This window comes from Arachis stenosperma, chromosome 1 (genome assembly GCF_014773155.1).
Source record: "Arachis stenosperma cultivar V10309 chromosome 1, arast.V10309.gnm1.PFL2, whole genome shotgun sequence".
In the NCBI taxonomy this organism is placed as follows: domain Eukaryota; kingdom Viridiplantae; phylum Streptophyta; class Magnoliopsida; order Fabales; family Fabaceae; genus Arachis; species Arachis stenosperma.
Window position 1 is genome coordinate 69,590,679 of NC_080377.1, and position 13,958 is coordinate 69,604,636.

General features: G+C 39.4%; 1 non-coding gene across 1 annotated transcript; it reads left to right on the forward strand.

The window, feature by feature from the left end:
• The first annotated feature begins 10,883 nt into the window (after positions 1-10,883).
• Positions 10,884-10,991, forward strand: LOC130948448 (small nucleolar RNA R71). The gene has a single exon (XR_009073056.1). It is a non-coding gene; the product is annotated as a small nucleolar RNA R71 (small nucleolar RNA).
• Positions 10,992-13,958: the final 2,967 nt, after the last annotated feature.

Sequence of the window (13,958 nt, forward strand, 5' to 3'; positions counted from 1 at the left end):
GAAACAACTAATTTTGAAAATTTTTGACTAAGTCAACTCAAATTTTTGAAAATTATGAGAAAAATAAGGAAAAGATAATTTTTTTTATTTTTGAATTTTTTTTTAATTATGAGATAGAAAAACACAAGAATGACCCAAAACATGAAAATTTTGGATCAAAACACAAGATGCATGCAAGAACACTATGAATGTCAAGATGAACACCAAGAACACTTTGAAGATCATGATGAACATTAAGAACATAATTTTGAAAAATTTTTGATGCAAAGAAAACATGCAAGACACCAAACTTAGAAATTTTTCATGTTTAGACTCTATGAATGCAAGAATGCATATGAAAAACACCATACAACACAAAACAAGAAAATATGAAGATCAAACAAGAAAGTTTATCAAGAACAACTTGAAGATCATGATGAACACTATGAATGCATGAATTTTTCGAAAATTTTATGCAAGAAAAAGATGAACATGCAATTGACACCAAACTTATGACTTGACGCAAGACTCAAACAAGAAACACAAAATATTTTTGATTTTTATGATTTTTCTAATTTTTTTGTATTTTATTTGATTTTTTCGAAAAACATATAAGAAAAGGAAAATAAAAAATTCAAAATTTTTAATATCAATTCCAGGAATCATGCAATGTTAGTCTAAAGCTCCGGTCCAGGAATTAGACATGGCTTAAGCCAGCCAAGCTTTCAATGAAAGCTCCAGTCCAAAACACTAGACATGGCCAATGGCCAGTGAAGCTTTAGAATACATAGTTCAAGCATGTGAAGAGGAAGCCTCAGTCCAAAAGAATTTAGACATGGCTTTACAGCCAGCCAGGCTTCAACATGCTTCATGAAGCTCCAGAATGCATAGTAAAAAAAAAATTTTTGAATAATTTTCGAAAATAGGGAGAAGATTTTGAAAAGTTTTTCGAAAAAAAAATTTTTTTTAAAATAAAATAAAAATTACCTAATCTGAGCAACAAGATGAACCGTCAGTTGTCCATACTCGAACAATCCCCGGCAACGGCGCCAAAAACTTGGTGGGCGAAATTGTGATTTATACTTTCACACAACTCGAATAATATTCCTCGGTAATGGCTCCAAGAACTTGGTGCACAATACCATGGTCTAAAATCAACTTCACAGTCTCGCTCAACTAACCAGCAAGTGCACTGGGTCGTCCAAGTAATACCTTACGTGAGTAAGGGTCGATCCCACGGAGATTGTTGGTATGAAGCAAGCTATGGTCATCTTGTAGATCTCAGTTAGTGAGTGGAATCATAGGGTCAAATGTAATTAAATTGGATAAATAAAATAAATAAAAAGGGATAGGAGTACTCATGTAATTCAATGGTGGGAATTTCAGATAAGCGTGTGAAGATGCTGTGCTCCTCTTGAATCTCTGCTTTCCTGTTGCTTTCATCCAATTCTTCTTACTCCTTTCCTTAGCAAGCTGTATGTAGGGCATCACCGTTTTCAGTGGCTACATCCCATCCTCTCAGTGAAAATGGTCCTCTGCGGCTGTCACTCGCATGGCTAATCATCTGTCGGTTCTCAATCAGGTTGGAATAGAATCCATTGATTCTTTTGCGCTTGTCATCACGCCCATCCTTCAGGAGTTTGAAGCTCGTCACAGTCATTCAATCCCAGAATCCTACTCGGAATACCATAGACAAGATTTAGACTTTCCGGATCCTCATGAATGCCGCCATCTATCTAGCTTATACCACGAAGATTCTGTTAGGGAATCTAAGAGATATGCGCCCGGCCTAAGGTAGAACGAAAGTGGTTGTCAATCACGCGCGTTCATAGGTGAGAATGATGATGAGTGTCACGGATCATCACATTCATCAAGTTGAAGTGCAACGTATATCTTGAAATAGGAATAAATAGAATTGGATAGGATATCATCTTAATGGCATTGAAACTTGAGGTACAGCAGAGCTCCACACCCTTAATCTATGGTGTGTAGAAATTCAACCGTTGAAAATACATAAGTGAAAGGTTCAGGCATGGCCGAATGGCCAGCCCCCATGGTCTGAGAACTATGCGTTCAAAGATCTGATCCTAAGATCTAAAGTGATCAAAAGATGTCAAATACATTAGTTAAATGTTCTATTTATAATAAACTAGCTCCTAGGGTTTACATGAGTAAGTAATTGATGCATAAATCCACTTCCGGGGCCCACTTGGTGTATGCTTGGGCTGAGCTTGATCGATCCACGAGCTGAGGCTTCTCTTGGAGTTGAACTCCGAGTTATGACGTGTTTGGGGCGTTCAACTCCGGATCATGACGTTTTTCTGGCGTTTAAACTCCAGACAGCAGCAGAACTTGGCGTTCAACGCCAAGTTACGTTTCAATTTCCGAATAAAGTATAGACTATTATATTGCTGGAAAGCCCTGGATGTCTACTTTCCAACACCATTGAGAGCGCGCCAATTGGAGTTCTGTAGCTCCGGAAAATCCATTTTGAGTGCAGGGAGGTCAGATTCCAACAGCATCAGCAGTCCTTTTTGTCAGCCTTTTTCAGAGTTTTGCTCAAGTCCCTCAATTTCAGCCAGAAATTACCTGAAATCACAGAAAAACACACAAACTCATAGTAAAGTCCAGAAATGTGAATTTAACATAAAAACTAATGAAAACATCCCTAAAAGTAGCTTAAACTCACTAAAAACTACCTAAAAACAATGCCAAAAAGCGTATAAATTATCCGCTCATCAAATACCTCCTGGGACGTCCTCTGAACAAAAAGGAGTTCTAAACTGAGGAACCTAAGGAATCTGAGGCTCACCTAGAGACCATTGAGATTCTATTGAACCTCCTTTTACCATTCATGAGCTCTGAGAACTATTCTTCCTCTGAAGAGGATGAAGATGTAACTGAAGAACAAGTGAAGCTGAATGCCAAGTTGTTTGGTAATAAGACTTGGGAAGGTGAACCTCCCTTGCTCATTAGTGAACTAGATACATGGGTTCAGCAAACTCTACCTCAAAAGAAACAAGATCCTGGTAAATTCTTAATATCCTGTACCATAGGCACCATGACCTTTGAGAAGGCTCTGTGTGACCTAGGGTCAGGTATAAATCTTATGCCACTCTCTGTAATGGAGAAACTAGGGATCTTTGAGGTACAAGTTGCAAGAATCTCATTAGAGATGGCAGACAAGTCAATAAAACAAGCTTATGGATTAGTAGAGGACGTGTTGGTAAAGGTTAAAGGCCTTTACATCCCTGCTGATTTCATAATCTTAGACACTGGAAAGGATGAGAATGAATCCATCATTCTTGGAAGACCCTTCCTAGCCACAATAGGAGCTGTGATTGATATTGACAGAATAGAGCTAGTCCTTCAATTGAATGGGGACTACCTTGTGTTTAAAGCTCAAGGATCTTCCTCTGCAACCATGGAGAGGAAGCATGAAAAGCTTCTCTCAACACAGAGTCAAACAAAGCCCCCACAGTCAAACTCTAAGTTTGGTGTTGGGAGGCCACAACCAAACTCTAAGTTTGGTGTTGAACACCCATATTCAAACTCTAAGTTTGGTGTTGGGAGGTCCCAACAATGCTCTGATGATCTGTGAAGCTCCATGAGAGCTCATTGTCAAGCTATTGACATTAAAGAAGCGCTTATTGGGAGGCAACCCAATATATATATATATATATATATATATATATATATATATATATATATATATATTATTCTTTTATGTTTTATTAGGTTTATGATCATGTGGATTCACAAAACAACTGCAAAAATTAAAAACAAAATAAAAAATAGCAGAAGAAACAGCACACCCTAGAGGAAGAGCTTACTGGCGTTTAAACGCCAGTAAGGAGCATCTGGCTGGCGTTTAACGCCAGAACAGAGCATGAAGTTGGTGTTGAACGCCAGAAACAAGTAGCAGTCTGGCGTTTAAACGCCAGGATTACACCCTGAGGAGAGCTGGCGTTAAACGCCAGAAACAAGCATGGAAGTGGCATTCAACGCCAGAAACATGCTACAAATTGGCGTTGAATGCCCAAAACAAGCATGGAAGTGGCGTTTAACGCCAAAAACATGATGCAGTCTGGCGTTAAATGCCAGGATTGCGTACAGAGGGCATTTTACACGCCTAAAGGGTGCAGGGATGAGAAATCCTTGACACCTCAGGATCTGTGGACCCTACAGGATCCCCACCTACCTTCTCCATCTCTCTCACACAATCCAATAACGCTCTTCCCCAAACACCCTTCACCAACCACCTCAATCTCTCTTCCCCATAACCTTTTCACCACTAACATCCATCCACTCTTCCCCACCTACCTTCAAATTCAAAATCTCTTTCCCATCCAAACCCACCCTACATGACCGAACCCTAACCTCTCTCCCTCTCCTCCATATCTTCTTCTTCTTCATCTATTCTTTCTTCTTTTGCTCGAGGGCGAGCAACATTCTAAGTTTGGTGTTGTAAAAGCATAGCTTTTTTTGTTTTTCCATAACCATTGATGGCACCTAAGACCGGAGAAACCTCTAGAAAGAGGAAAGGGAAGACAAAAGCTTCCACCTCCGAGTCATGGAAGATGTAGAGATTCATCTCAAAAGCCCATCAAGACCACTTCTATGAAGTTGTGGCCAAGAAGAAGGTGATTAGTGCGCGGAATTGTGATCATCAATGGCACCATCAACATGGTACGCTCAATTGCAATCTCAACTCTTTATCACAACTTCGCACAACTAACCAGCAAGTGCACTGGGTCGTCCAAGTAATAAACCTTACGCGAGTAAGGGTCGATCCCACGGAGATTGTTGGTATGAAGCAAGCTATGGTCATCTTGTAAATCTCAGTCAGGCGGATTCAAATGGTTATGGAGGATTAATGATTAAAAGATAAATAAAACATAAAATAAGTATAGAGATACTTATGTAATTCATTGGTGAGAACTTCAAATAAGCGTATGGAGATGCTTTGTCCCTTCCGTCTCTCTGCTTTCCTACTGTCTTCATCCAATCCTTCTTACTCCTTTCCATGGCAAGCTGTATGTTGGGCATCACCGTTGTCAGTGGCTACAGTCCCGTCCTCTCAGTGAAAATGTTCAAGGCGCTCTGTCACAGCACGGCTATTCATCTGTCGGTTCTAGATCATGTCGGAATAGAATCCAGTGATTCTTTTGCGTCTGTCACTAACTCCCCACAATCGCGAGTTTGAAGCTCGTCACAGTCATTCAATCCTTGAATCCTACTCGGAATACCACAGACAAGGTTTAGACTTTTCGGATTCTCAAGAATGCCACCATCAATTCTAGCTTATACCACGAAGATTCTGATTAAGGAATCCAAGAGATAAACATTCAAGCCTTGTTTGCTTGTAGAACGGAAGTGGTTGTCAGGCACACGTTCATAAGTGAGAATGATGATGAGCGTCACATAATCATCACATTCATCATGTTCTTGGGTACGAATGAATATCTTAGAACAAGAATAAGCTGAATTGAATAGAAGAACAATAGTAATTGCATTAATATTTGAGGTACAGCAGAGCTCCACACCTTAATCTATGGTGTGTAGAAACTCCACCGTTGAAAATACATAAGAACAAGGTCTAGGCATGGCCGAATGGCCAGCCTCCCAAAGAGGGTTCAATCATAAAACATGATCAAAAGATTTTTTAATACCATAGCAAAAGGTCCTATTTGTAGAGAACTAGTAGCTTAGGGTTTACAAAGATGAGTAAAAGACATAAAAATCCACTTCTGGGCCCACTTGGTGTGTGCTTGGGCTGAGCATTGAAGCTTTCATATGTAGAGACTTTTTTTAGAGTTAAACGCCAGCTTTTGTGCCAGTTTGGGCGTTTAACTCCCATTCTTGTGCCAGTTCCGGCGTTTAACGCCAGAATTCTTGAGCTGAGTTGGAACGCCTGTTTGGGCCATCAAATCTCAGGAAAAGTATAGACTATTATATATTGATGGAAAGCCCAGGATGTCTACTTTCCAACGCAATTGAGAGCGCGCCAATTGGGCTTCTGTAGCTCCAGAAAATCTACTTCGAGTGCAGGGAGGTCAGAATCGAACAGCATCTGTAGTCCTTTTCAGCCTCTGAATCAGATTTTTGCTCAGGTCCCTCAATTTCAGCCAGAGAATACCTGAAATCACAGAAAAACACACAAACTCATAGTAAAGTCCAGAAAAGTGAATTTTAACTAAAAATTAATAAAAATATAATAAAAACTAACTAAAACATACTAAAAACATACTAAAAACAATGCCAAAAAACGTAAAAATTATCCGCTCATCACAACACCAAACTTAAATTGTTGCTTGTCCCCAAGCAACTGAAAATCAAATAAGATATAAAGAAGAGAATATGCAATGAATTCCAAAAACATCTATGAAGATCAGTATTAATTAGATGAGTGGGGCTTTTAGCTTTTTGCCTCTGAACAGTTTTGGCATCTCACTCTATCCTTTGAAATTCAGAATGATTGGCTTCTATAGGAACTCAGAATCCAGATAGTGTTATTGATTCTCCTAGTTAAGTATGATGATTCTTGAACACAGCTACTTTATGAGTCTTGGCCGTGGCCCAAAGCACTCTGTCTTCCAGTATTACCACCGGATACATACATGCCACAAACACATAACTGGGTGAACCTTTTCAGATTGTGACTCAGCTTTGCTAGAGTCCCCAATTAGAGGTGTCCAGGGTTCTTAAGCACACTCTTTTTTTTCCTTGGATCACGACTTTATTTTTACCCTTGCCTTTTGGTTTAAAGGGCTGTTGGCTTTTTCTGCTTGCTTTCTCTCTCTTTTTTTTCGCACATAATCTCTTTTTTTTTTGTATTCACTGCTTTTTCTTGCTTCAAGAATCATTTTTATGATTTTTCAGATCCTCAGTAACATGTCTCCCTTTTTCATCATTCTTTCAACAGCCAACATTCATGAACAACAAATTCAAAAGACATATGCACTGTTCAAGCATACATTCAGAAGTCAAAGTATTGCCACCACATCAAAATAATTAATCTGTTATAAAATTCAAAATTCATCCAATTCTTCTCTTTTTTAATTAAGAATATTTTTCATTTAAGAAAGGTGATGGATTCATAGGACATTCATAACTTTAAGGCATAGACACTAAGACACTAATGATCATAAGACACATACATAAATAAAACATAAAGCATAATTTTTGGAAAAAAAAACAGAAAAATAAAGAACAAGGTGATTAAAGAACGGGTCCACCTTAGTGATGGCGACTTGTTCTTCCTCTTGAAGATCTTTTGGAGTGCTTGAGCTCCTCAATGTCTCTTCTTTGCCTTTGTTGCTCCTCTCTCATGATTCTTTGACCTTCTCTAATTTCATGGAGGAGGATGGAATGTTCTTGGTGCTCCACCCTTAGTTGTCCAATGTTGAAACTCAATTCTCATAGGGAGGTGTTGATTTGCTCCCAATAGTTTTGTGGAGAAAAGTGCATCCCTTGAGGCATCTCAGGGATTTCATGATGAGGAATTTCCTCATGTCCATGAGTGGGATCTCTTGTTTGCTCCATCTTCTTCTTAGTGATGGGCTTGTCCTCATCAATGAGGATGTCTCCCTCTATGCTAACCTTGCCAAGGTAGAAGACTTATCTGCCACCTTATAAAGTTCTTGGGATATAACCTCATGAACTTCTACTTCCTCTCCAATCATGATGCTATGAATCATGATAGCCCGGTCTATAGTAACTTCGGACCGGTTGCTAGTTGGAATGATTGAGCGTTGGATAAACTCCAACCATCCCCTAGCCACGGGCTTGAGGTCATGCCTTCTCAGTTGAACCGACTTCCCTCTTGAATCCGTCTTCCATTGAGCGCCCTCTTCACAAATGTTTATGAGGACTTGGTCCAACCTTTGATCAAAGTTGACCCTTTTAGTGTAGGGGTGTTCATCTCATTGCATCATGGGCAAGTTGAATGCCAACCTTACATTTTCCGGACTAAAATCTAAGCATTTCCCCCGAACCATTGTAAGCCAATTCTTTGGGTCCGGGTTCACACTTTGATCATGGTTCTTAGTGATCCATGCATTAGCATAGAACTCTTGAACCATTAAGATTCCGACTTATTGAATGGGGTTGATAAGAACTTCCCAACCTCTTCTTTAGATCTCATGTCGGATCTCCGGATATTCACTCTTTTTGAGTTTAAAAGGGACCTCGGAGATCACCTTCTTCATGGCCACAACTTCATAGAAGTGGTCTTGATGCACCCTTGAGATGAATCTCTCCATCTCCCATGACTCGGAGGTGGAAGCTTTTGCCTTCCCTTTCCTCTTTCTAGAGGTTTTTCCAGCCTTAGATGCCATAAATGGTTATAGAAAAACAAAATGCAATGCTTTACCACACCAAACTTAGAAGGTTTGCTCGTCCTTGAGCAAAAGAAGAAAGAAGAGAGTAGAAGAAGAAGAAATAGAGGAGATGGAGGTGGCTTTGTTTTTCGGCCAAGGGAGAGAAGTAGTGTGTGGGTTGTGTGAAAATGAAGAAGTGAAGATGGGTTTATATAGGGGTGGAGAGAGGGGTAAGGTTCAGCCATTATGGGTGGGTTTGGGAGGGAAAGTGGTTTGAATTTGAATGGTGAGGTAGGTGGGGTTTTATGAAGGATGGATGTGAGTGGTGAAGAGAATGGTAGGATTTGATAGGTGAGGGGTTTTTCGGGAAGAGGTGTTGAGGTGATTGGTGAATGGGTAAAGAAGAGAGAGAGTGGTGGGGGAGGTGGGGATCCTGTGAGGTCCACAGATCCTGAGATGTCAAGGATAATTCATCCCTGCACCAAGTGGCGAGCAAAAATGCTCCTTCTGCCAATCCTGGCGTTAAACGCCGAGCTGGTGCCTATTTCTGGCGTTTAACGCCAGCTTCTTGCCCATTCCTGGTGTTAAACGCCAGTCTGGTGCCCCTTTCTGGCGTTAAACGCCCAGAATGGTGCCAGACTGGGCGTTAAACACCCATTCTGCTATCTTCACTGGCGTTTAAACGCCAGCAGATTTTCTTCCAGGGTGTGCTGTTTTTTTCTTTCTGTTTTTCATTCTATTTTTGCTTTTTCAATTGATTTTGTGACTTCCCATGATCATCAACCTATAGAAAACATAAAATAACAAAGGAAAATAGATAAATATAACATTGGGTTGCCTCCCAACAAACGCTTCTTTAATGTCAGTAGCTTGACAGTGGGCTCTCATGGAGCCTCACAGATGTTCAGAGCAATGTTGGAACCTCCCATCACCAAACTTAGAGTTTGAATGTGGGGGTTCAACACCAAACTTAGAAGTTGGTTGTGGCCTTCCAACACCAAACTTAGAGTTTAACCGTGGAGGCTCTGTTTTACTCTGTTTTGAGGGAAGCTCTTCATGCTTCCTCTCCATAGTTACAGAGGGGTATCCTTGAGCCTTAAACACAAAGGATTCTTCATTCACTTGAATGATCAATTCTCCTCTGTCAACATCAATCACAGCCTTTGTTGTGGCTAGGAAGGGTCTGCCAAGGATGATGTATTCATCCATGCACTTTCCAGTCTCTAGGACTATGAAATCAGCAGGGATGTAATGGTCTTCAACCTTTACCAGAACATCCTCTACAAGTCCATAAGCTTGTTTTCTTGAATTATCAGCCATCTCTAGTGAGATTCTTGCAGCTTGCACCTCAAAGATCCCTAGCTTCTCCATTACAGAGAGAGGCATGAAGTTTATGCTTGACCCTAGGTCACACAGAGCCTTCTCAAAGGTCATGGTGCCTATAGTACAAGGTATTGAGAACTTCCTAGGGTCCTATCTCTTTTGAGGTAATCTCTGCCTAGTCAAGTCATCCAGTTCTTTGGTGAGCAAAGGGGGTTCATCCTCCCAAGTTTTATTACCAAATAACTTGTCATTTAGCTTCATGATTGCTCCAAGGTACTTAGCAACTTGCTCTTCAGTGACATCTTCGTCCTCTTCAGAGGAAGAATACTCATCAGAGCTCATGAATGGCAGAAGTAATTCTAATGGAATCTCTATGGTCTCAGTGTGAGCCTCAGATTCCCATGGTTCCTCATTAGGGAACTCATTGGAGGCTAGTGAACGTCCATTGAGGTCTTTCTCAGTGGCGATCACTGCCTCTTCCTCCTCTCCAAATTCGGCCATGTTGATGGCCTTACACTCTCCTTTTGGATTCTCGTCTGTATTGCTTGGAAGAGTACTAGGAGGGAGTTCAGTAACTTTCTTACTCAGCTGACCCACTTGTGCCTCCAAGTTTCTAATGGAGGACCTTGTTTTAGTCATGAAACTTTGAGTGATTTTGATTAGATCAGAGACCATGGTTGCTAAGTCAGAGTGGCCCTGCTTAGAATTCTCTGTCTGTTGCTGAGAAGATGATGGAAAGGGCTTGCCATTGCTAAACCTGTTTCTTCCACCATTATTGTTGTTGAAACCTTGTTGAGGTCTCTGTTGATCCTTCCATGAGAGATTTGGATGATTTCTCCATGAAGGATTATAGGTGTTTCCATAGGGTTCTCCCATGTAATTCACCTCTTCCATTGATGAGTTCTCAGGATCATAAGCTTCTTCTTCAGATGAAGCGTCCTTAGTACTGCCTGGTGCAGCTTGCATTCCAGACAGACTTTGAGAAATCATATTGACTTGCTGAGTCAATATTTTGTTATGAGCCAATATGGCATTCAGAGTATCAATCTCAAGAACTCCTTTCTTCTGATTCGTCCCATTGTTCACAGGATTCCTTTCAGAAGTGTACATGAATTGGTTATTTGCAACCATTTCAATGAGTTCTTGAGCTTCTGCAGGCGTCTTCTTCAGATGAAGAGATCCTCCAGCAGAGCTATCCAATGATATCTTGGACAGTTCAGACAGACCATCATAGAAGATACCTATGGTGCTCCATTCAAAAAGCATGTCAGAAGGACACTTTCTGATCAATTATTTGTATCTTTCCCAAGCTTCATAGAGGGATTCACCTTCCTTCTGTCTGAAGGTTTGGACTTCCACTCTAAGCTTACTCAATTTTTGAGGTGGAAAGAACTTTGCCAAGAAGGCATTGACTAGCTTTTCCCAAGAGTTCAGGCTTTCTTTAGGTTGTGAGTTCAACCATATCCTAGCTCTGTCTCTTACAGCAAAAGGGAATAGCGTAAGTCTGTAGACCTCAGGGTCAACCCCATTGGTCTTGACAGTATCACAGATTTGCAAGAATTCAGCTAAAAACTGATGAGGATCTTCCAATGGAAGTCCATGGAACTTGCAATTCTGTTGCATTAGAGAAACTAATTGAGGCTTAAGCTCAAAGTTGTTTGCTCCAATGGCAGGGATAGAAATGCTTCTCCCATAGAAGTTGGAAGTAGGTGCAATAAAGTTACCCAGCACCTTCCTTGCATTGTTGGCATTGTTGTTGTTTTTGGCTGCCATGTCTTCTTCTTGTTTGAAGATTTCTGTTAGGTCCTCTACAGAGAGTAGTGCTTTAGCTTCTCTTAGCTTTCGCTTCAAGGTCCTTTCAGGTTCAGGGTCAGCCTCAACAAGAATGCTTTTGTCTTTGCTCCTGCTCATATGAAAGAGAAGAGAACAAGAAAATATGGAATCCTATATGTCACAGTATAGAGATTCCTTGAGATGTCAGAGGAAAAGAAGAATAGAAGGAGGAGGTAGAAAAATTCGAACTTATCAAGAGAGATAGGGTTCGAATTGTGCATTGAGGAGGAGTGTTAGTCCATAAATAGAAGGATGTGAGAAGAGGGGAAGAATTTTTGAAATTAAAGTAAAAGATTTTAAAATAATTAAAAGAAATTTTGAAAATTTGATTGATGATTTTCGAAAACTAAAGTTGGAAAAGAAATAAAGTGATTTTTGAAAAAGATTTTTTGAAAGTAGAAATAAAAAAGATATGATTGAAAATTAATTTTGAAAAAGATGTGATTGAAAAGATATGATTGAAAAGATATGATGGAAAAACAATTTAAAAAGATTTGATTTTTTAAAATTAATGACTTGGCTAACAAGAAATTTAAAAGATATGATTCAGACATTAAACCTTTCTCAACAGAAAAGGCAACATACTTGAAATGTTGAATCAAATCATTAATTGTTAGCAAGTATTTTTGAAAAGTGGAAAGAAATTGATTTTGAAAATATATGATTGAAAAGATATGATTTGAAAAAGATTTGATTTTGAAAAATTATGAAAACTTGAAAAAAATTTGAATTAAAAACAAAATCTTCCCTCTTGTGCCATCCTGGCATTAAACGCCCAGAATGGTATACATTTTGGCGTTTAACACCCAGAATGCTACCCTTTTGGGCGTTAAACACCCAGCCAGGTACCCTGGCTGGCGTTTAAACGCGAGTTTTCCTTCTTCACTGGGCGTTTTGAACGCCCAGCTTTTTCTGTGTAATTCCTCTGCTGTATGTTCTGAATCTTCAATTCTCTGTATTATTGACTTGAAAAGACACAAATTAAAAAAAAAAATTGAATTTTTAATGATGAGGAATAATCAAAATGAAACTAAGATCAAATAAACAATGCATGCAAGACACTAAACTTAGAAGTTTGTATACTATTGACGCTAACAAATTGAGAATGCATATGAGAAACAACAAAACTCAAGATAAGAGAATTTAAAGATCAGAGCAAGGAAATCATCAAGAACAACTTGAAGATCAATGAAGAACATAATGCATGTAATTTTCGAAAATTAGTAGAATAAAGATATGCAATTGACACCAAACTTAAAATTAGACACTAGACTCAAACAAGAAACATAAAATATTTTTGGTTTTAAGATTTTATAAATTTTTTTGTGCTTTTTCAAAAATTATATGGAGAAGTAAAATAAAGGATTCAAAATTCTTAATGAGAATTCCAGGAATCATGCAATGTTAGTCTAAAGCTTTAGTCTAAAAAGATTAGACATGGCTAGCCAAGTTTCAGCAGGACATTACATTCAAGAGCTAAATTGATGAGAATCAATCAGCTTTGGTGATGATGAAAACATCATCTGAAACTCTAGAATTCATTCTTAAGAACTCTGAAGAAAAATACCTAATCTAAGCAACAAGATGAACCGTCAGTTGTCCAAACTTGAACAATCCCCGGCAACGGCGCCAAAAACTTGGTGCACGGAATTGTGATCATCAATGGCGCCATCAACATGGTACGCTCAATTGCAATCTCAACTCTTTATCACAACTTCGCACAACTAACCAGCAAGTGCACAGGGTCGTCCAAGTAATAAACCTTACGCGAGTAAGGGTAGATCCCACGGAGATTGTTGGTATGAAGCAAGCTATGGTCATCTTGTAAATCTCAGTCAGGCGGATTCAAATGGTTATGGAGGATTAATGATTAAAAGATAAATAAAACATAAAATAAGGATAGAGATACTTATGTAATTCATTGGTGAGAACTTCAGATAAGCGTATGGAGATGCTTTGTCCCTTCCGTCTATCTGCTTTCCTATTGTCTTCATCCAATCCTTCTTACTCCTTTCCATGGCAAGCTGTATGTTGGGCATCACCGTTGTCAGTGGCTACAGTCCCATCCTCTCAGTGAAAATGTTCAACGCACTCTGTCACAGCACGGCTATTCATCTGTCGGTTCTCGATCATGTCGGAATAGAATCCAGTGATTCTTTTGTGTCTATCACTAACGCCCCACAATCACGAGTTTGAAGCTCGTCATAGTCATTCAATCCTTGAATCCTACTCGGAATACCACAGACAAGGTTTAGACTTTCCAGATTCTCAAGAATGCCGCCATCAATTCTAGCTTATACCACGAAGATTCTGATTAAGGAATCCAAAAGATAAACATTCAAACCTTGTTTGCTTGTAGAACGGAAGTGGTTGTCAGGCACACGTTCATAAGTGAGAATGATGATGAGCGTTACATAATCATCACATTCATCATGTTCTTAGGTACGAATGAATATCTTAGAACAAGAATAAGCTGAATTGAATAGAAGAACAATAGTAATT